Raw genomic sequence first — 24,164 nt, forward strand, 5'->3', positions numbered from 1 at the left:
GTCAACCAATCAAAATGCAGAATATTGAAAAGGTTAAAGCCCACGTTTATAAATCTGCTCAAAGTTTATAGTTTGTAAAAGACCACATCCAATTCTGCTGGCATAGATTGTAAAAAAGAATGCAAAACAATGCAAACAAACTATTTTTATTACCCTTAAGATTGGGATCTTATGATCCTTTTATGTCAAAGGCCAGTGAGGTAAGTATGTAATCTATTTAGCATGTAACACATATTTACTAACATACATCTAGATTATAAGGACAGCTTGAGGTAGTCCTATAACTATTTTATTTATCTGCAATAATGGCATTATAAAGTGCTAGTAAAAACTGATTTGCAAGACATAAGAAAAATAAAGTGATGCCACCATTGTCGATGGGGCTAAAGTAGATGCAGACTTACTTCATAGTCAGCAAGAAATCTCACACAATTTCTTAAACTGTAAACCCTTGGGGACAGGACCATGTCTTTCTATGTGTCCGTACAATACTTAGCACAATAAGGCACTGGTCCTGATTGGGACTCTGAGCATTACAGTAATAATAAAGATAATAGAAAACAAAATAATATTCTTATTGAGAGCACCTTGGAAAAGGATGGAATTCACATGTATCACTACTGGTCGCAGGGCTTGTACACCCTGTCCCCCATTTGGGGAGTGGGGGCTGGGCGTTATGACCCGTGGTTAGGTATAACTTCCCACCCTGCATTTCAGGGCAGTTTGGCCTAATGGCCCGAGCCAATATGGCTATCCTTGCAGCTTAGACTATGTGGGTTAGTGGCCAGAGTCAATAGGGTGGCCCTGGTTCACAGGGTAACAAAGCCTAGAGTGGCCAGAATCAATAGAGCAGCTCTTTCAGTCCGGGTGGTGTGGCCTAATGGCCAGCCTCAGTAGAGCATCCCTTTTGGTCAGGGTGGCTTGGCCCAAGGATTGGAGTCAGTAGAGCGGCCCTTTTGGTCAGGGTGGCCAGGGTCGATAAAGCAATTGTCTCAGTCAAGGCTGTGTGGACTAGTGCTACATTGGGGAAGTGGGGTGCCACCTAGGGGTGTGTAGTACCTGGGGTAGGGGTGCTCAGGCCCTCCCTGCTCCTCTGAACCCCAGCCCAGGGACCTGGAAGTGGCAGGGGTGGTCACCAACGAGACAGCAGGGAACCCCCCAAAACACGCTGACCGGTTCTCAGATTCCCCCAAAGTCCCCCGGGCTACTTCCTACCCTTTTCCCCAGTGGCAAAGTCTGTAGCTCTCCCAGGCCTCTGGGATTGTCACCTGCTGCAGCTCCTGGTGACTCTGTTCTCTCTGGAATTCCTTCGGGCAGTGCGGTGTCTAGGGTTCTGGCTGCTCCAGAGTCAGAGCTTAGAGCCTGCACTGTGCATCCTCTCTCCTCAGTGGTCCGCCCCAACTGATCTGGGCTGTTCCCGTTTGTACTGGGACTACAGATGGAACATGCCCAATACAGCCTAGAGGGCGTGGTCTCAGCCCACAGAGTGGGATTAACCCAGCCGGCCCAGTGTGGCGCTTGTACACCCCATCACACCACTCCATCTTATTAATGTAGAATTCTGGTTTAATATTAGGAATACTTTTATTTATTTGTAAGTTATACAATGATCATAAAAGGTCACCTAGTTATCAGAGCTGGGTGAAGTTTTTTCACCAAGTAATTTATTTACTGAAAATGCAATTTTGGGTTGACCAAAATGATTCATGTCAGGTTCACTCAACAGCTTCAACTAAATCAGAAAAAAAATCAATGTTTTGGTAAGGTCAAAACAAAATGTTTTATTTTGACCTGATTCAAAAATTCAAAATCTAAAGTTAAATCTAAAGAAAACTGTGATCAAGTTGTAATGAAACATTTCATTTTGACCCAACTTGGAATTTTTTTGATTCACTGAACATTTTTGAGACCTTTGTTTTCAGTTCAACCTGAATATTTTTGTAATTGCAAGTAAACTGAAAAATCCATTATTAGTCCAATTCTTCTCTGTATCTTTGCTATAACTTAAAAATACATCACAATTTTGTGATATATATTGTAACAGAGGGAATATGCCATAGTCTAGTGATAATTAATTTAAATTAATAAATATTTTCGAAGATCACACTGTGCCACAAGTCTCAGAGCTACTATATTTCAAAGCACGATACCTATTTTCAGCATTTGAGAAGGACCAGTTGTTAATGGAAGATACGAATAAACCATATGTAGGAAATTGGGTCTGTTAACTCAGAATTTCTTTGCTTGATTTTTATTGAAACTATTAACCTAGTACTGTGTAGCCAGTAATAGGTGAAAAGAATTATTGCCCATTATCATCAAGAGGAGCTATGCTAGTGCACTAGGCCCATAGAGGATTTACTCTGCTTAAGATGCTTAACTTCATCAGACATTAATGAACTAAAAAAACTAAAAACAAAACAAAGGATGGTGAAAAAGTCTACTCACTTTTTCTTCCTTCTTCTATTTTGCTTTAGTTATTTAAAAACTTCTGATTTCCCATTTTCACATTCACAAACTTCTTCTAATATCATAATTCCTGAGATGGAGCTGGTAGGGACGTACCTAGTTTTATTCAATGCAGTCTTCATCAAGCAGCCAATAAATGTGTTTTATTGCTCTTCCCATAGCATGCGTTATCGCCTCTCTATGTACGAAAAGCCATATATTTTGAATCCTTACAGTCACTCAATAGCTAATCAGCAATGTATACCACTATAAATGTGCTGAAGACAATATATAATGTCACAGCCTGAATATTGATTATCCCTAAAAAGCAACTTCTATTAGTAATAGGTCACCAGAGCTCTGTAATGGCCAACTCTAGGCATAAAGGGTTTTTTTTAGGAGTAGGTATATTTATACACTAAGCATTCTTAAAAGATTACCAATAGAACATAATATATACACACAAACTGCAGCATGATCATGATTTCTTTTTTAGTTGTTTGTATTGGCACATAAAGCTAATTTTTAAACATTCAAACTCCTTTTTGCATTTGGAAACGTTGCTATGTAAAATTTGTTTTCTCTATTAATAAGTTATAACACTTCCACACCAGCCAATATATTCACCTGTTCTTGTTATGCAGAGTACTACAGGAATAATTTTACTAGTGTTATAATGGCCTCACATTTTATTTAATCTGCGCTGTCTTCACTATGCGGCCACTGTATTCAGCAGTGCCAGATGCAGAATGGTTCTGCCATCTCAGAGCACTGATCTCTCTCCCTGCTCTCCCATTGGTGGTGGCACTGTACTTCAAACATGACCTGTGCCCATAAAAAGGACTCCTCAGTAAGTAGAGCCCCAAAAAAAGCCATGCAGAATTTTGAAAGCTACAGTTTCATTTTACTATGAACAATTGGTTAAAAACCATTTGAATAAAAGTCTGCATCTTACCAGACTCACAAACCAAGTATTCATTATTGATCCTGAGACGCAATGAAGTGTAAAGACAATGCCAAATACTTATCCCCCCCCCATGGACCCAGATGGTTCACACTTGATAAGAAAATTTATCAGTGCTCTATGGAAAATACTAGTTTGTATGATTATATAATATTAACACATAAAATGTATCAGCAAGGGTTTTACAAACCCAAACAGCACGAACTGTTTTTGCCAATTTGAAGAAAAAGGCTATAGATGTTTTCATCAAATTTGGATTTAGTGAAATTAAATGGCCACCTATCCCCACATCTCCGAGTGCCTCCATGATACATGGGAACCATAAAGATGCTCCCACTTCTTCCGCCATCTCTCTCGTTAAAACAAACTGGATGGTATGTTTAATGAAGTACATCATCAACCTTGCTTTTTAAGTATATGTTTAAAGAGTTTACTTAGAAAGTCTAAACTCCACACTCAGAACTGCATGTGCCTAAAGACCTTGTAAATATTAATATGCAACCCTATATTTGGTATCATTTCCCTTATTGAATACTATGCTGTTCATTGTCCCACATGCTAGATCCAGAGGAAATTTTTTAAAATGTGAAGATCACCTGGGAGACAGACATCTGTTAGGGTGAGTTTTTACCCAGACTTGCATCTGTTTGCACTGCTCAATTAATTGGGTAGCATGGGGTGTACATCAGAGCAGAACACAGTCCACATTATGTCCATGAGGTAACGCTGAACTAACCTGCATTTTTAAACTATTACTTAGAAACAGATGTAGTTTAAATGGTTCTGTAATGGGGCAGCCTGGCTGGAAGCCTGGAGCTGGCCAGCCCTGTATAATTAGCCCTGCTTGCCACACCTGGGATGAGGCCTGAGATTTAACAGAACCAGCAGAGTACATTGGAACTGATTTTCCTAAAGGAAACTGCAGAGAAAGGCAGGATGTGAGAGACAACAGAGACTGCTAGGAGTGCATAGGCTCCACCAGGGAACCCTGAGTTTTCAGCAAAAAGGATTGCAGGCAGGGAAGGCTTGGGAGACACGCTGTGGGAAACAGATTGGGAGTATGGATTTGATGGAGATTTTTGACAATTTTATTTTGAGAATGATTTTGTTATGTTACTAGATCTAGTCTCAACAAGGGGGTGTGCTGCATCTGAGAAGAATTTGTATGGAGTTTTTTAACACGAAGGGGGAAACTTTAGACACCTGCACAAAGACCTCAGGCCACAAGAGGGTACTAGACTGGTGGCTGACCCTGTTACAGAGTCCTGGTATTCCTTGCTGAGGTGAATATATTTTCCATTTTGATGGAATTCACATACATGTAATTCAGTATATGCATTCTAAGCATGAACAAAGACTGGCAGATTTTTAAACCGCAAATTACCTCCTACTGCAGTGCATTTCAACAGTAACAGTAAAATATGTAAGGTAAAAATCAAGTCTTCAGTTATCTCTGTGACATAGCTGCGATGACATTTTCATAGCATACCTATACTTCAGACATAGGATAAGGAAGTCAATCTGGATGCAAGGTAAAAAGAATTTGAAATACTAACAGATTCCTAAAGTGCAACACCAGGAGTTATGTTTCAAATATATTTTGAAATAAAACAATACCATCATTATGCTATTAAATTATTAAAAGCACTAGTATAAGAATTTACATATGCTTATAATGCAGTATCATATTACACTATATACCACAATCACAGGAAAAATGCAGATAAGTATGAAATCCTTTCCTTTAAAGTACACGCTGACTAGTTATCATGAATATCTTAATAATAGACGTTCTGTGAACTAAACACATTTATTCTGAGTATACATTTAGTGAACTATTTTTTCTAAGGGGTGAGATGGCACGCGGGTCCTTAAATGGAAATCCATCAAGCACTGCCGATCAATTCATATTTCAAGTGAAGCAGCTTATTTAACAATTTCTTAAGAAAAGTCTCTTGGATTTAGCTGTAGGCAGGAAATGATGTATAATTAGCACTTTTATGTGGCATTAACAAACAATCTTGTTAGTTCATTACTTTTTAATATTTGCATCAGTCTTCTGAAAGCAGATTAAGACCAACTGTAATTTCCATATGTGAGCTTCAGTGACTATAAAGCTCAAAGAATGTTCACTTTAATCAAAACCACTATGATGTTTTCAATTATTTTTTTCCCCCAAGATCTCTTTGCAAATTTAGTTTTATGTGAGTGAAGTGCTAATATGAAACACTTATGCACTTTATCTTCTCTTTCTTTCCACAGGACTGACCAGGGTCACTAGAAAATTTTACCCATATTTACAAAGATTTTGGTCCACTTCTTAAAGAAAGAAATACAAAAACATTACTTAAAATGTTGAGTTTTAGTAGATTTACTGGCCTGCTGTGTATTTTGTGGGACAACATTGGTAAAACTTAAAAGTCGGTGTAAATTCAATCTAGCGCTATTGGTGTGTGAGCTATACTGTATTATTATTATTTTCTCCTTTGTCAAAAACAGACGGAACATTCAGGCTGAGAACTAGAGTCATAGCTCAGCTGTGAAGTTCAGGTCTGGACGCAGATCTTTCATATCTCTTTAACTGCAGGAAAGTTGGGATCTTTGGGATTCTATTCATTATAATAGCAGGCTCAGTTGCAAAGTTCTGTTTCTGGTCCAGGTTTGGACTGTGAACTCCTCTTACCAATAAATTTGGGGGTATGTGAATTTAGGAATTTAGTTAAGGCCTGACTCTCTCACTTTACGGTATGTCTACACAGCACAAACCTCACACCAGCAGATAGAATATGTACACTGCATGCCCCCCGAGCACGGGTATAAGTAGCAGTGTTGATAGTGAGGCATTGCTTAGGGGAGTAAAGACATGCCTAAAACCTGTGGGAATGTGCCCTATATGGATCTCTACTTGCCCAAGCAATGCCTATGTTGTCTACATTGCTATTTTTAGCAGCATAATGTCCCACTGTTTCTTGCTGCTGGAGCCTTTCCCTACTGCAGGGTGATGCTGGAGCATTTCGTTCCCACAGTGAAAGATGCCTGTGGCGGGAAAAGGCTCTGGCAGAGGGAAGGTAGCCAGGAAAGGCTCCAGCAGCTACCTGATGCCTCCCCACACCAGAGCCTTTCACTGATGTGTGTAGGTGCACACTGAAGTGTGGGTGCAGCCTGCTTTTAACTGTAGCACATAGCTGCCCATACTTTCCATGTCACTACCAGTGGTATCATGTAGATGATGAGATAAGGCAAAAACAACACAAGTGACCTAGGCACTATTATGCTTGGACTGATCAGATGTGCATGATAACTCACATTAGAGAGTGCAACGAGGGAAAAGGAATTTTGAAAGCAAGAGGGATTGGCCCAATACCTTCTCCACATTCAGTGGAGGAGCTGCCTTCTCAGCTACCGGCTCATTATACGTGGAGAGTGGCAGCTCAGAGTTTGAATACAAAGAGTTGCAAAAAGGATAAAAAGTTTTGGAGACCATCATTTCTTTATGCTTTCAATAGCTCATTAACTTTGGCCATACCTTCACATTATAGAAGATAGTCTTTGAAGAAACAACACGCTGCATGTCTGTAAGCATTCCTGATAGCACTATACACAAAAGAGAACTTTAACTCACTCAGAAGTCTACTTGAAGCATAAGAATTTATGATGTGTCAAGACCTAAGGTTCAGACAATTTTATTAATTAAAGACAATCAGTCCCTATAAGATATTTCCTTTTCATGGACAATATATCTGCAGCTCTCAACAGCCTCCTCATTTTTTCAGGTATTCTAGAGCTTTGTGTGTGCTGTCCAGTTTAGAAAGCTCAGTACTGAAACTCTTCTTCCTGTCTGATCGCAGCAGAATGTTAATTTGTAGGGATGCCACTATTAGAGGTGATACAACAGGCCTGTCTGTGTTTTCACTGAACAGTTCTCTTTTCAGAAGTTAGTAACTCAGTTACACCAACCATCCTAACCAAAAATGTGGCTCATAATAGGCTAACTAGGGAGCACCCACTTCAATTTTTTTAGGCAGAACTTTCTGTCTCCATAAAGATCTATTACAGAAGTGCTGTAACACAAAGACATAATAAAGTAAGTTACAGATATAGCGTTGGCTTGAAGTTTTGGAATGGCCTGGCTTGAAGTTCCTTATTTTGTGGGTTTTAGTCAGATCCTTAATGGTCTAGAACATTTTTATTGTGGTTTAATTTTAACAGCATATTAAACATTTACTATATACCTGTTTTGAGCTTGAGGTAAAGATCTGAATGCTCCAAAGTGTAATATTTCCAAATTACTGATCTATTTATTCAGAAAAAAGCCACAGAGACTCAGGATGAGACAGAATGAATCAGCAAATTTTCAACTTCAGGAAATTTGACAAATGGTCTTAAACTAGGCTATGAAAATATCTTCATTTCATCATCACTACTACATTAGCAGTATTTTGGATTCACTGTCCTGCTACGAATGCCTTATGACATTTTTATGCTTTATACATTTGGGTTGACAAGAATAAAGAGTGAGACTTGACATACCTGGAATTGATGTAGTAGTTGTTTAGCCTGATCACTCATACAGCATTGGCCAGATTGGCAAAATAGCTCAGCACACTGGGCACTGAACATTTTTGAAAATCTGGCCATCAGTGTCACAATGGAAGCTCTTGGTTCCTGAGCACTTTTGAAAATCTGGCCCTTGTTTTATTATATGTAAGTTCTTAGACTGCACTGTTTACTGTAGCATCTGAGCACCTATATAGGTGTCAATGGAAACTGAGCTTTTGGCCCTAATTGAGGACAGTGAATTTTTAAAAATCTAGCCTTTCGAAAATCTGGCTCTACATTAGTTTTGGTGGGCAGTGAATTTCTGGGGGATTTTATATTTACAAATGCACAGTCTACTGCAACTGAAGCAAGCAGACACATTTTTCTGTGCCTATTGTGTATTATGAGAACAAAACATAAAGCGTCACAACCTTAAGAAAACCTAACCCCAACAAAGAACACGCTGCATGGAGTTTCACCTTAGAGATTGATTTATTTTACTGTTCAGGCGTGGTTTTATAATTGGACACAGAGTCTGAGTGTGCTAGCCTGCTGACTACACTGACTGATAGGTAGGTGGATGAAAAAACCAAGGGACTCTCTACTAAGCTAACCTATCTGGGGACTGAATTAGATATGTGGGCTGGTATATCCAGACTCCCCCAGGATTAGTTGGGGGACCTTCCCAGATTGATTATCAAGGTTAGAATGTCCAGGAAGGTTACACTGTGGAAGCTGCAATCTCTCAGTAAGAATCTTATCTTTGCATGCTGAATAGTGGCTCTGGGGCATGCATCTTGCACTCGGCTGTCAACTGCCACCACTAGAATATCAACGCCCAGACGTAAGAGTTAATAAAGAGATGAAGGAGGATTTGGAAGCATGGTAACTGTTTCTGAATCATTTTAATGGAGTGTCTTTTTGGAGGAAGATATGGATGATAGAAGCAGATTTAAACATTTATTCAGAAGCCTCAGGAGGAAAAGGTTTTGGGGCATTTTACCAAGGCAGGGGGTGTGCCCAGAAAGGGCACTCTGATTGGATACAGAAAGAGATAGTTAGGAATATAACATCCTGGCAGTGACTATTTGGGGAACGGATTTTGCAAACAAAAGAATGCATTCTGGAGTGACAACCTGGTGGTGGTCCATCAGCTCACCCATGGTTATGAGGTTACTAAAGGCATTTGTACTGCAGTGTTTAAACTTTAGCAGATACTTCTCTACCAAACGTGTGCTCAGCATGGCTAATAGCATAGCTGCTGCACTGTCTCAATTTAAGGTGGACAGATTTCAGGACCTGGTACCAGGAGCTAACAAGGAACTCAAATGGATGCTGGTAGCACTCTTGGCATATGATGGCTCTCAGGGTAGTGCTGCAAAAATGTAGGGCTTATGATAGGAGTTTTAATGATTTTGTGCAATTTAAGAGGAGGGAGAAACTGCCTACTCCAGAGGACCAGATATTTCAGTACCTGGTAGTGCTGGCAACACATGGTCCAGCATCAGCTATCAGCTGGTCACTTATTAGGCCTTACATTTGCCAGCAGGATGAGAGGTTACCCAGATTCTTGTAGAGGGTTCTTAGTTCACAGGTTTTTAGTGTGGTTGTCTTGGGAAACAGGCTCTAGAGAGGATCCAAGTTATCCCATCACTGTTCAGACACTTAGGGATTTGATGCAAGTTTTCCACCAAATATGCAGAAACAGACAAGAGGCGGCCTCGTTCCAGGCTGGGTTCCTGGTAGCATTTTGTGTAGCTAGTGAATTAGTGCCAGGGTAGGCAAGGGGTAATTCAAGAAGGGCTTTGGAATGAAGGGATTTACAATGCAAGGAGCAGTCAGTCATCCTGAACCCTGAGTTCTCAAAAACAGACCAGTGGAAGGTGAGGTGAGCCCATAATGCTACTGGAAGGGAGTGAGGCAGGATTGAAGGCTTATGAGACCGGATGGGGAGGGGTTTCTCTTTATTCATAGGGATGGAAGGTCCCTCATAACTTATCAGTTTGTTATGGTTTGCAGAAAGGGGCTTACAAAGTTGAGGCTACCAGGGCATTCATTCAGTTCCCATTCATTCCAGATCAGGACTGCAACAGCTGTGGACCACCTGTGGCTAGAGGCCAGAATTATGGCATTCATATACATACAGGATGATTCTGAGACCCCAGGAAGAGAATCAGAGCTAATTTTTCCTGTGTTTCCAATTTCAGAATAACGCAAACAGGCCAAGTGAGCAGTAGTGTGTATCTGTGGGTATGGTATTAGGCAGGTTTCTGGTTTGTCTGGAGGGTCTATGCAGTGAGGCAATCCTGAGCTGGCATGGAGGGGCACACTTTGGCACCAGCTGATGCCCCTTGTACACGCTTCGGTGGCCCGGAGTTGGATCCAGATGCAATTATTGTTCACCTTGGTGAAAATGATTTGGGAAAGTGTGAGGGGGTTGACTTGATGAGCAGAGCTAAGAGGGATTTGGATAAGATCCAGGATGTTTTCTGGAAGTGACCGTTATTTGGTCTGACATGGTGTAATGTAGGATGTGGCAGTGAGTTGTGAAGCCTCTGTGGGTTGATTAGATAACCAAGAAGGTTTGGTAATTCCTCATTTAGATGTACCTTACCAGGCCCCCAAGTTATTCAGGGAGGATGGGGTACACCTAAATGACTAAGCAGCAAATATATTTTTTGTCCAATCCTAGGAAGGATCAGTAAATATCTGAAAACGCAGCAGGAATTGGGGGAAGCAGTCAAGCTGAATTGTTGTCACTGCCTTGTGACAAACATATCCAGTGCAGGTATTCATGGTGGAAGGGATACAGTTATCGGAACAATGGATTGGAAAAATATTTAAATGAAAGCATCCCTTAAGGGAGCTGAGGAATGGGGGTTCAGAGCTTTTACATGAGGTACAATGGGGAACCAATCCCCCTCTTTTTATAGCATCCAGCAACAGCATGGCTGGGACCATGTTGGAGATTATGTGGAAATGATTAAGGAAAAAATGATGACCTGTACTGTATAATTTATTGCTGGGTAACTCCCAGATATTTTAAGTGAATAAAGTTGCTACCTAATTAAGCCACAAGTATTACCACCTGTCTTTCTTCTGGTATGGTTGGACAGTGTCACAACCTTTAAATAAACCCAAACCTAACAGAGCACACACTATATAGTGTTTCACCTTAGAACATTAGAGAGCGATTTATTTTACAGTTACTATGTGGTTCATTTAAAACCTATTTCATATAATATCTTGTTCTTCCCTGATACTGCCAGATGAGCGGATTTTATAATCAGACACACTGTCAGCATGTCACACTCTGCAGTTCAAAAAGTCAGATGCACTGTAAACAGCCTCCTAGTGCGCCAGACACTTTAGAACAGAGAGGCTACACGCAGAGTTAGGATGTAGAGGGGAGATGAACTCAGTTTATATTATACAGAATAATTCATGAGCCAACAGTTGTTATAATGGCAAATTTCCCTTGAAGGATTCTGATGGATGTCATAAGCATGGCATCATAGTGCCCCTCAACAAACTCTAGCAGTCTGATCGCTTCTGTGTGTATTACCCTTTGTACAAGCTGTAGGATGTATTAGTCTAAACATTCTAGAGCAAATGTGTATTTTAACTGGTTTTCATTTAATTTTATGCTTTGTAGCTCCGGTTCCCCCAGTCTTTTAATTACCCTATAAAAGGGTGCAAGGTGGTTCTATATGTGTTGTAGACACATGTAAAAGGGTAAAAATTCACTCAACCCACCTGCATAACCAGGTATCTACAAATAGTGTTCTCAGTCATTGTTGGTACTAGCAGCAGGAATCTGAGTTCATGTGGAATATCATTTTACTGGTACGCAGTAGTCACTTTGGCTTATGTGTGGTTTCCCTGCTGATAAAAAGGATCAACTGTCTCCTCTTCATAATATATCTGATTGAAGACAACTAGGGGCCTAGTTTTAGATCTTATGATTTTATCAAGCATTTATGTGATTGACTAATTTGAATATGTCAGTGGAAAAAGCCTTTTTCTGAAGCAGACAAATTTGAAGTAGCCCAAATGCTTGCTATCATGAGACTAGTGCTAGTAATACCAGCAGTCCATAGTTTCAATGATTGCATTGCTGGTAGGAATACGTTTGCTGGAAGAGATTTTTTTTTTAAATTCTTATTATTTTTAGCACAGGTCTAGACTATAGTAATAACTGTAATATAATTACACCAACATATATTTGCATATCATTTGCACTTAGATGAGCCTGAAACATTTTTCTTATCATCTTTGCCTCTGGGACCAAACTATGAAATTGTGAAGACTCTGATTTTGGAATGTAAAAGAACAGCTCTAAGTTGCTATTGTTAAAATTCAATTTGCTTCCTTCAACAATGCCTTCTTTCAAAGGAGGTTGAGGGTGCAACAGCTTACCTAGAACTACATGCCAACAAGTCTTTATATAGGTGCACGCTGGGGACAGAGAGGGATTGCTTCAAAATTATTCCCTCAAGGGTACACAATATCTAGCCATTGGGATGGGGGAGTGCTGGGAGGGAGTTAATGAAAGGAGTGAGAAACACCAGTCACCATATATTAACTAGATCCATACCTCTCTTGGTCACTTAAAGCCTAGTGGGGAGGATTTGAAACCATGATGACAAAGACTCAGCGCTTGCTTTCATGGGAGGTTGATCATTAAAGGTATATATATATCTACATTGCAATTGAAAACCCATATCTGGCCCATGCCAGCTGACTCAGGATTGAAGGGCTCAGGCTAAGGGGCTGTTTAATTCTGGTGTAGCCATTTGGGACCCCTCTACCTCACAGGATCTTAGAGCCCAGGCTCCAGCTGAGTCCAAACATCTACATTGCTATTAAACAGCTCTTTAGCCAGTACCCCACAAGCCCAAGTCAGCCCGTACAGGCCAGACTCACGGTTTTAATTGTAGTGTAGACATACCCAAAGACACCAGGAGTCAGATCAGAATCTTAGGGAGGTCAGCCTACCAGCAACCCTAAAACATGTATGACTTGGTTCTGTGTTCAAGAACTATTATTTGCTGTCAGCAATCTTGTCAGCTAACAATCTGTGTCTAAACCTATCCTTTTAGTGGATGTTAGGTGAAAAGGTGTTGTTGGCTAAGCACAGCTTTGCGTTTGGCCCCCCAGCATCCTCAGTTCCTGGGGAACAGCATGGAGTGAACATCTTTTGGCAGTTAGGAAGATGTCATCCATCCACACTAATGATTCTAGATCTTTCACCCATTTTTTATTTTATTGGTCACTCATGGATAGATCTCAGACGATTGTGGTGGGCAGCATTTCCTCTCATCAAGAACTCACACAAAAGGCTTCTTCCTGTCAATCTCTGATTTAGGACCTGATTCTGCAAGGGCAGAGGGGCTGAGCATCTTGAACTCCCACTGCAGGAGCAAGGAGTGTTCTTGGTTGGCTGTTTGCTTGGTTTTTTTTTGTTTTTTTTTTTTAATAGTGATTTGAATGGTACATAATAGCATAAACTCTCTGGTGAGACAGTAATCCCCACCATGTGTAGCGCTTACTTATTATACATATGACCTTCTTATTAGTACTACATCTGCCTCCATTTCAAAACATCTTTCCTTTTTGTACTTTGCCATTTGTTTTCAGTTCTGTTAGGGAATTCAAATAGTTTCCATTTCAGCAACCACTAAAACAACTACTTGTATCATCTTTATTTCTGATTGCCAATAATTGAGTTGCTTATATTTACTGAAATGTAACCCAAGTTTAAATATAAAAATTGATGTTTAAATCTGTGCTTCACATCGGGTCTGAGGTTGTTGGTGATCAGTTTAGTCCTGGAATTTATATGCATCTAAACTATTGCATACTGCATTTTGTTTTCTCAAAGATCTCTAAATAACTGATATAAAATCTACATTAAATCATGATTTGAGACACTCAGTTGAAACTGTCACCAACACTATATATCAGAGATTTTTAAATGTTTTTAATTATTTTTCCATTCAAAAATTTTCAATACCACACCTAAAAAGCTGCACTAGCATACTTAATCAAAGGAGCCAGAATTAAGTTCAAAGAACCAAACTCCAGATGTTCAGTTCTGAAGGATAAAATAACTATAAATTTCATACTGAAAATTCAATAGGATCAGATAACTAACAGATTCAGAGGTTAGTTAAAGAAACTTTAGTGTGTGAGTAGTGGGGAACGGGTCAGTGTAGACTTAAATCAGAGGGATAGCATCAAAGAGTTGAAAGCATACTGTAAGTGAAGATTACAGAAAAAAGAGACTCGAGTTGTCAGGAAAGAACAAATAATGTTTTTTCTCTGCACAGGTTACTGCTTACTGTTTCTGTAAGATCAAAAAGGATATACAGTGCACAGGGAAAAAAATGAGCAAGACATTAAGAAAATAGTAGGGAACAACGCAAGATTTCCCTTACTTCGGTGCTGTTTCTATGTTGTTTATTTCAGCAAACAGCAGCCTCCTCTGCTACTGTTTTATGAAAAATTCAAGCTGCAGATGACCGACATAGGCAATGCACAAAAAGAGCAAGCATCAGTGTCAATGGAATATAAAAGCAGCAACTATTAAAAGAGAGAGGAGGAGGAGGAGGAGGATGGTGGTGTTAGACAACCAGATTTAATGGACATGGTAAATACAAGGATATGAAGGCTGGTTCATTCAGTCAGAAGCTATCAAGGAAAAATGGTTCAGAGCCATTAATAGTGATCACATACAGTAACAGCACTGACAGACATTACTAAATATTAAAAGATTTTATGGACAATAGGAACACAGTACACCTACTTGTTTAGGTTTATAATTCTGAAAAATACCTAACTGTGAAGAGTAGGTAGCTATATGTTATTCTGTAAAGCAAGTGAAGAGACAGAGAGGAACAGAGAAAGAAGGGATATTCCAATGATATAACAGTCTGATTAATATTTGTATAGAATAATCTTCATAACAAATCTTTATTTTACTGAATTTACAAATACTGAAAACATCTTAACTATATTTTTTAAAATCCATTTCTTATATGTGTCACAAATGCCTATTTAAAATGTGTTGCCTTAAATATAGATTAGTGGGAGCTGAATGAATGAAGTGGTAATTAGAGAGGGGACCAATACATTCTACATCGGGTCTGATTCTCCTTGCATGCTGGAGAATCAGGAGTAACTTCTCTGAACTCAGTGGAGTTGCATTGGTGAAAAACTGGTGTGAGTGGGAAAATAATGAGACCTCTGTTACTTGTTTGCTTAATGACACCCTGCTTTTCTCTTTGCATGTTAAAAATAGAATACTCCTGGTATTTGTACCACATTTCTTTGTCCTGTTTGTAAATGTTGGGCTGATGTGATTAATTAACCCATCAGCTGGCTCAGCTGTCTGATGAAGAATAGTAGTTGCATGCCACAGAATCTCAAGGATAACTTGAACTTCTCAAGGATCTTGTTCTGAAATTTCTCTGACAGACAAGGAGTCTACTTGAATTTCAATGAGTTTAAAATCAAGTGTTTTTAGGCTTTTTAATTTTTATAAGTAGAATTTTCTTTCTGACAACCCTCTTATAATTACTCATTGTTCAAAATATTCTATAAAGCATACACCCTGTATTTTCACTGTTACTAAATGCAATTACTCCTTCCAAATCTATTACATTTACTTAGAAATCATATTACAGAAAAAATATGTTATGTCTGTTAATGTTATGATCAATGATTCCCTTTTGTTTCTTCTAACTAAAACAAAACTACAGGGATATTTCATGAAAGGAAATTCCAGCAATATTCCAAGTTAAGCACATACATAAAACATCAAAATACCCTTATGCAGCAGCTTGACAAATAATATTAAATCTCAAATATTAAATATCACTTAATATTGTGCATCAGTGTAACTGTTCCAATGCTACAATTGTGCTCTATTTCAAATAAGGAAGTTACTCCTCACATGTATCTCATTAGTTGGTAATAAAGACCCTCATTTTCAAAGGTGCCATGTCCAAAGCTCTCAACTGTATCCCATTATGAAGTACATCCTCCACTACAGCTAAATTGCAGGCTCACTAAACAGCAGTCAGATGCAGAACCAAGGACTGACTGCTGGATGGCTGGTGGAAAGAGGAGGAAATGTTTTCCCTGTGTCTCAGGGCTGCTTGCCCCTCTTTCCCACTCAATGGAACACAAAGTAGCCACATGATCAGGAGCTGAGAAGAAGCAGCTTTGATGAACTACTTTATTTTCAGGAGGGGAGCAAGCAGCAGAGTTGGCCCTGAAGCGCTGGGCTCTCTCTATTCCCTCCTCCCCGTACCCCCACCCCTTTTCTGACAATAACATGTCAGCTCAGTAGCTCTCTTCATCCCTTGCCTGAAAATTACTCTCCAGCAACTCCTGGGTAGCTCAGGATAAGGCAAAAGTCTGAGACTCAGGATTTCCAGGTTCTGATCAAGGCTTTGCCATTAACTTGTGATGAGGCACTGAACAAATCATTAATTAATCACCCATTAATTTTGGATGCCATGATTTTTGGCATCCCAACCTGAGACACAAATTAGACACCCAAAACTATTTTACACTTCTTAATGTTTTAACCTTAGTTCCCCTGTTTTGAAACTTCCTCATCTGTGAAACGGGGATATTAATACTAAAGATACGTAGCCACCTCACAGCTCAGATACTGCCAAATTACTCCCGAGTTACACATACATAACTCCCACTGAAATCAATAGGAGTTGCACTTCAAGAATCAAGGATAGAAGTTAATATCTGTTAAGTCTTTAGAGATCCTTGGATTGTGTAAGTGAAAATTATTAATTATCAATGTTATGTTCATTAAAGGCTATAAGCAAGTCTTTTTGTTTGGGGGGGAGCGGGGTGTTCAGAAGTAGCAGCCACAGTTTGTTAAAGTTGTAGTTTTGGTACACTCAGTTGTCGGCATGCCAGCAAAGCACTAGGCAGACACTGCCCTGGGGATTTAGTCTCAGACTTCCCCTCAACCTGTTTTCTGATGAAGAATGAAGACTCCCTCTGTGTACCCCAACAAGGAGCACCAGCTGTGGGTGCACACCCAAGCGTAAGCTTCAGCACCTTCCTCCAAGGCATGCAGCTTGCCATCCAAATCAGGGCAGCTGCACAAAAAAGACATTATGCCCTTGAAGGCAAGCATGATGGCAGGGCAGCTAGGCCAGATTTGGATGGTATTTCAACCCCATGCATGCACCAGTTCACAGCACCACTCAAATGTGCAGCAAATGTAAAAAAGTGTGGTATGTGTTAAAAGTTACGGTTTCCACAACAAAATCATGGCCTGTGATTTTCTTACAGCCTTACACACTGATAACATAGGCCCCGATTCATTCTGCATCACATGATGTTGATATTTGATGTCCACAGTTATGGTATGTGGGGGAACAAATGGTGAAAATTAAACAAACATATTTTACCCATAAGAAAGCAGATTTTTGACTGTAGAATCCCGTTTCACACACAGTTGTTTCCCCCAGGAAAGTTTTTCATCATCAGTTACTGTTCATTTTAGATACACAAAGCCTGATTCTCCTCTCTCATTACTGTAAATCTGGAGTTACTCCATTGAAGTCACTAGTATAAAACTGATGTAAGAAGAGAATCAGGCTGGGAACCTACCTCACAATTAGAACCACTTATAAAAATAAATCAAATGTAACATTAAAAACCAATTAGTTAGTTTCATAGAAGCCATCCATATTTACCATCACTTGATAATATTTTCATTTTATTTCCTGTGTTTAATTCTGCATATCCAAAAGCAACAAATAAACTAATATTATATACTCAGTAGCTATACTGAGTATATTGTATTAGCAATAATTCTCTAATTGATGAAAAATAAAATCAATCAAAAAAAAAAAAAAAAAAGGAAGACAGTAAATGCTATTTAGCTTTAAGTCATGATGTTTTTATGCAAGTGAGGGGAAAAAATATTGCCATTACTGAAAAAAAAGATGTAGTCCTGTTTCAAGAAATTTTGCAGAGTAGAGAATGGACAGTGCTCTAAGATCACAATTCTGGAAAAAACGTACATAAATACTTAATGTTAAATGCTTAATTAATATTACTCACATGGGATTATTCACATATTTAAAGTTAAACACATGTGTATGTTTTCAGGATCCGGGTTGTAATTTGTAAATTACTTTTGAAGACGCAAAACCTCGTTCTGGCTTGGGCAGAATGACTTAAGCAAGGACGTAAAGCAACTGAAAACACAGAGGACCGATGCAGATGAAGATTTGCCTGGTGTGAAGGAATTACTGGATGGCATTTAACTGAAATTGCTTGATTTATGCCCCCGTCCCCCTTTTTCTCTCCTGAAGTAAGTGAGATCAGAATCAAGCCCACTCTCCCAGTACAAGAGAAATGTAATACTTTTAGTGTTTATGGCAGAATTAGCATGGAATATGATGAATAATTATAGTTTTGACTAATAAAACGTCATCTCTTTTGCATTCCCCCCAGCTCCCGCTGTTAGTCCCCAAAGTATTACATTCCTGCTATTATATTTTCAAGAGTCTCCATTTTTCTGTGTATAGGAAAATACCACTTACTATTATCAAAGCCTCTGAAATTGCTCCAAGAATGTTGCCTTTGTTAAACGATTCATGCACTGACTCCTCATCCTTTCCAACATTTCTTCTCACTAGTTCATTCTGATTTCTAGTTAAGAATTCTAGGAACATACTGTACATAACCATTTGAGTTTAGTTACAGCCACAAGAGGACACTTAAAGTTATTCTTACATCTCCTAATGGAGCTACTGATATATACCATGTGTCCAACCTTTTGAGGGAACCTCTTGAATAGTGAAACTGCAGCTCCTGAATAAAGCCATGTAAAAAGTAGCTTCATTATTGGATTAACCAATAGAGGAATGGAATGTAATGGAGCGGAAAATATCTATTTTCACTGAATTTACAAAAGGTGAATTTGTGGTTTCATGTAGTTTTTTGCTTCATACTTTTCTGTAAAAAATAAAAGTAGAGATGGACCCAAACCAATCATTGGATCTGAACATCCTTAAACTGCAAAGGGACTTGGAATTCAAAACCATACCCAAATTTCATGAATTTTCATTTCTGTAAAAGTCAGGATCCAAGCACCATCAAAAGCATTGGGAAACAGGGGGAGGACAGAGTTTGAAATCTGTACCTTTCTCCAAATTTTGCATATCAAGCTCTTCTCTGAACTGGTATTAACATATGAGAATGGCCTTTCATCTTTGTAAATCCTTCTCCATCATCAACATGAATAGCTATATTTGCAGGTAGAAATAGCTCCACTATAAAAGAAAGCCAGGTATATTGAGAAAAATCTAAACAATGATTGTAAATATATAAATTCCACCAAAATCCTAGGATTTGTTGAGCCATTTCAAATAAATGAAGAACCAAACTGAATCTTTTGCTTGAAATTAAAGCAAAGCAGCAAAACAAAACTTTCCTGAGGTTAACCCCCCCGTATGTATTTATATTTTCATTTATATTTCGATTTCCATTTCTTACTTCTGTATTTTGATATGATCAGAAGAGGAGTAAAGAAATACATAAGAAGGCAGCAGTGTCTAATGACTAGATCAGCAGAGTGGGAGACAAACAATATGGGTTCCTTTTCCTTGCTCTGCTAGTGATTTGGACAAGTCACAACCTCCTATGATTCATTTACCCCATCTGTAAAATGGGGCAAATTATACTTCTTCACCTAGGTAAGAGCAATCTGTCTTTACTATTGCACAAGAAAGATTGTTTTTCTGAGACATCTACGATGAATATAAGCAGAAGTAGTAATACCGGAAATATTATATGTCCAATGGATCCCAATCTTGACTTCCACTGGAAAATCTACAATTGCAAACTGTGCCTGCTGTTAAGTGTTTATAATATGAAGTTCCAGTTCAGCAAACTTTTGGATAGCATCACACTCCTGAAAGTTCATCCAGATGAAGACCCCAGTCCTGCCAGAAGCTCCACATATGTGCAGAGGTCTTCTTGCATGGAGCTATTTGCAGGTAAATGAAGATTCACCCACCATTAGACCTATTGAGAATTTCAAAAAATTACAAAAGATGCTCAAAATATCTCAGGAATTAACATGAAATAATCAGAATACTAGGAAAGAACAAGAGTCTTGTTCTGATCAGCATACTGCTGGGCAGGAAACAGCATTTAAACATATCTTTGGTCTCTGACATAATGTATCAATAGAAAGATCATGGCTTAAAGTTCCTTGCAAACAACAAGGTGGATCCTCCATAGGTTAGATCTCAGTGAAGATCTCTACCTTACACAACACAGTTTCTCCACTTCTTCAAGCACGGCAGAGGGCTCTCTGGTCCAGGAATCTGTACAGATGGAGAGGGTGAAGACTAGGGGAAGGACTGGCTAAGACTGAGGACTGCTATGGACTGTCCACCATCTTCTCCCACAGAGATTCTTCAGAAAAGATAATACAGTCCAGCCTCCTGATGGTCTGAAGACACCATAAGTCCAATCAGCTGCCAAACTAGATCTCCTGGGATCTAAGTTTGAAGACAGGTACTGTGACCTGTTTATTAAGGGGCAAACAATGCTCCTGACATATTGATGTTGGGGATTCTGGGGAGGAATCCTTGCAAATTCCCACCCCCAATTAATCACATGGATTTTTCCCCTTACACGATAACTAGAACTGAATTTGATGTGAAAAGTTGTAAAGCAGTGCATTACAAAATGTGTGTGCTTATCTGATCATAATTATTTTAAGGAAAATATCTGGCAATTGAAAGATCTGTACATAAATTTCAGGATTCTAAACTTGGAAGCTGATAACTGATTTAAATCAGAAATATCTTTCTATAAATAAGAAAGTACATAGGGTTACATGCCAGAAAATGCTGTATCCATTTGGAAATACACATTGGTGATTAACTTAATGGGGTCACTGGATGCAATCTTTTCTTCATATACATGAAGCTGATAAAACACTTATCTGAAAATAAGGACTTCTGAAAGAAGGTAGCCCAGGAATGACATTTGTAGGCAGTTCAGCATATCCTGCACTGCTTTTAAATTGAATATATTTTCATTTCCATGATTTGACAGTTTCCCATAAAGTGAGTTGATTAAACACAAAAAAGCAAAGCCCAGAAAAGTAAAATGAAGTCAAATACACCCACTTATTTACTACAAAATATTATTTCTGTTGTTTTGTAAATAGACTGGATTAAACCTGCATTATAAACTAATACAATTCAATAAACAAAATTTATAAAAGGAATTAAGGCCGGTTATGTGCCATTCTCCCACCGTACATAGGTGTGTTAATTTTACCTAACCCATTTTCAGATATGAATAGCATACAATAATGGCATGTTCTTTTTTGTATCAGTTGGAAAACAGATATATTAGAGAGGAACTGGTTTTTTTTCCATCTCGGTGTGTGAAGAATTCTAATGTCTCCAAGGTTTGTCTTGGAGATTTGAAATTTGGTAAAGGGGTAAATCCTGGGATCATATAAACTACCAAAAGACACCATTTTGCAGTTAGTGTTTTATTATATAATAAAGCCAGCCACAAGTAAAACAATTTGTGAGCCCAATTTATGAAAAAAATGTACGATCTAGGTAAAAATGATCATTTCAAGGTGTATTTCACAAAACCAGCATGGTGTATTTGTGCAAGTCACTGTAAAAAAATCTATCTAGAGCTCCTGTCTTAATAGAAACTCCACATAGTTTTCACTGAACTAAGCCCAAGATTAATAATAATAAGTTGACAACAGCGTGAGGTTAAACAAAATTAATGTGCATTTTACTTTACCATTGTTGATAACTGGAAATATAGGAAGAATTTACAGCTCTCCATAACAGGGAAAAATGGAGGCAAAAATTTGCTTTTGATGTGGTGATATGTTACAATGCAAAGAAGAAAATACTGCTTAAAGATGAAATTCACACACCATGCAGAGGGGAGCAGTAAAAGAACTTCAAAACAGGGCTTAATAAGTATGTAGGACTTGAGCTAGTCCCCTGTACCAGGGTGGATTTCACAGAGAATGCAGAAGATCCAGGCCAGGTGCTATGAAACACTTAGGATTCAGGCAAATCCATCCTCAACCTTCTTGGGCACAAAGGTTGTCCTGGCATAGAACAAGTATAATTCTTATGCAGATATTGGATTTAGGGAGGCACAATATTTGTTAGACACTGATGCAACCTCCCTAGAGACTAGTTGGGTGAGGTCAGGTTGTGGATGAGGCAGGATGCTTTGGTCCTCCCTGTTATGTTGAATTACTTTCAATTGCATGTACTCAGAGAGAGAGAAATCAGAGCAGGATCACAGAGAGATGCAACACAAGGATCATCTTTATTGAACTAACTCTAAAACCAGTCAGGACTGGCTGAGCTACTCCCTAAGAATCTAACTCTAGTGTCATGGCAACAAGCTAAACTCTGTTGCTATGGCAACCTAGGCAATTAGGCAAGACACAAAATACACAACACTCCCCTTGTGTTAGGGTGGAGAGTAGAGCTGGTTGGAAATTTTTCATCAGAATGTTTTTTCTATGGAAAATGTTGATTCATCAAAACCTAAACTTTTTGCAGAAACTTTATTGATTTTGACAAAACTTTCTTCAGGTCCAAGATGGAATTTGTGGTCAGAGAGATCCACTCCAGGGCAGCCCATAGCCCCATGATTAGGGAACTATTCGGAGATCTGAGAGACCAAAGTTCAATTCCTTCTCCAAATTACCGGTACATGGACCTGAGCCTCCCACAACCTAGGTGAGTGCTCCAACTACTGGGCTATCGGCTTTTCTGGAGTTAGTCTCCCTCTCTCTCATTTTCATTCTGCAATGAAACCTCTCCTTTTTTCATAAAACAGACTTCTTGTTTTCCAGCCTATAGGGAGGGCTGTTCAGGACACAGAACTCAGCTTCAGCCATGACCTAGATGGAAAATTCTTTACTTCTCTTGGCAGAGCATCTAGTCTGCTCCTTCTGATGAGACTTCATGATGATTTACAGCCCTTGGAAACATTATTTCTTTTGGAAATAATGGTGAATGCATTTTACTATGGTAAAACACATTAATTATATCCTTTTATCACATAATGGCACAATTAACTTGTGTCACCACTGTAGATAACTATTTGAAACACTTCCAAATAGCTGAACACATCGCTTCTTTTAATATGGTAGTAGACAACAGGAGATTACCTGGCAGTGTGAAAAATGTGTTCAATCCATTTACCTCATTTTTATCTTCATCACTTACTAAGAGTTTTAACAATTAGGCTAAGATTTCACCTCATACACAATCCTGTGGAACAACTGAAATTCTTTGCTTCAAAATAGGAGTGCTCAATCCCTTGTATGTTTTTCATGAATGTGGATGACTGCTTTTTTGACAATCAGCAGCTACCAGATTTGTACTCATTACAAAGCAGATGGAAATCATTCATTTACAAAAACTGCATAAAACTTTCAATGGCAATCCTAACCCCTTAAGTATTTTTTTAAGGAGAAACATCAGACTGGGACAAGACCACAGATGACAAAGTGTCTCTCAGGTTCAATTTAACCTGATTAAATAAGAACATAGTTTGTCCTTACCCACTCCCAGTGGCCTTATTGGAGCTAAAACAACAGATGTTTTGTCACCACAGCTAGTCACATGATTCTATTTCACTCTGGTGAACATATTTTGAAAACAAGCTAATGAGGCGATCTGCAACAAACATGTTTGGTCCCCTGTGGCTGATATTTTGTTGCCGATGTCATTTATCCTTCATTGTTAATTAAATGAAAACAAGTGGAAATTATTTTTTCCTCTGTAACATATCCTGAAATGTTATGGTGTAATGTTCTGTAGAAATTTGTTTTTCTGAATGCTCAAGTTCGAGTGATGAACCTGAAAATTTGCACTGACAGTTTAAAATATTGCCACAGATATTTATTGTGGCTCTTCCACTCATTATTACAAGCAATATTTGACTAATTGTATGTTCCTAATATGTCCCAAAATAGGGGGTAGAGTGAAGAGGTGTATATGGCATATATCTTGGTGGCTCACAAACTCAGTCATTAAATTAAAGGAAAAACCAAAACACAAAAACCGAGATGAGTAATCTTTTGCCAATTTATTTTTTCACAAGTGGGAGATAAAATTCCCTGATATAACTTCCAAAGGAA

This window comes from Emydura macquarii, unplaced genomic scaffold, assembly GCF_026122565.2.
Source record: "Emydura macquarii macquarii isolate MOO-44397 ecotype Brisbane River unplaced genomic scaffold, CSIRO-AGI_Emac_v2 contig_1253, whole genome shotgun sequence".
Lineage (NCBI taxonomy): Eukaryota > Metazoa > Chordata > Testudines > Chelidae > Emydura > Emydura macquarii.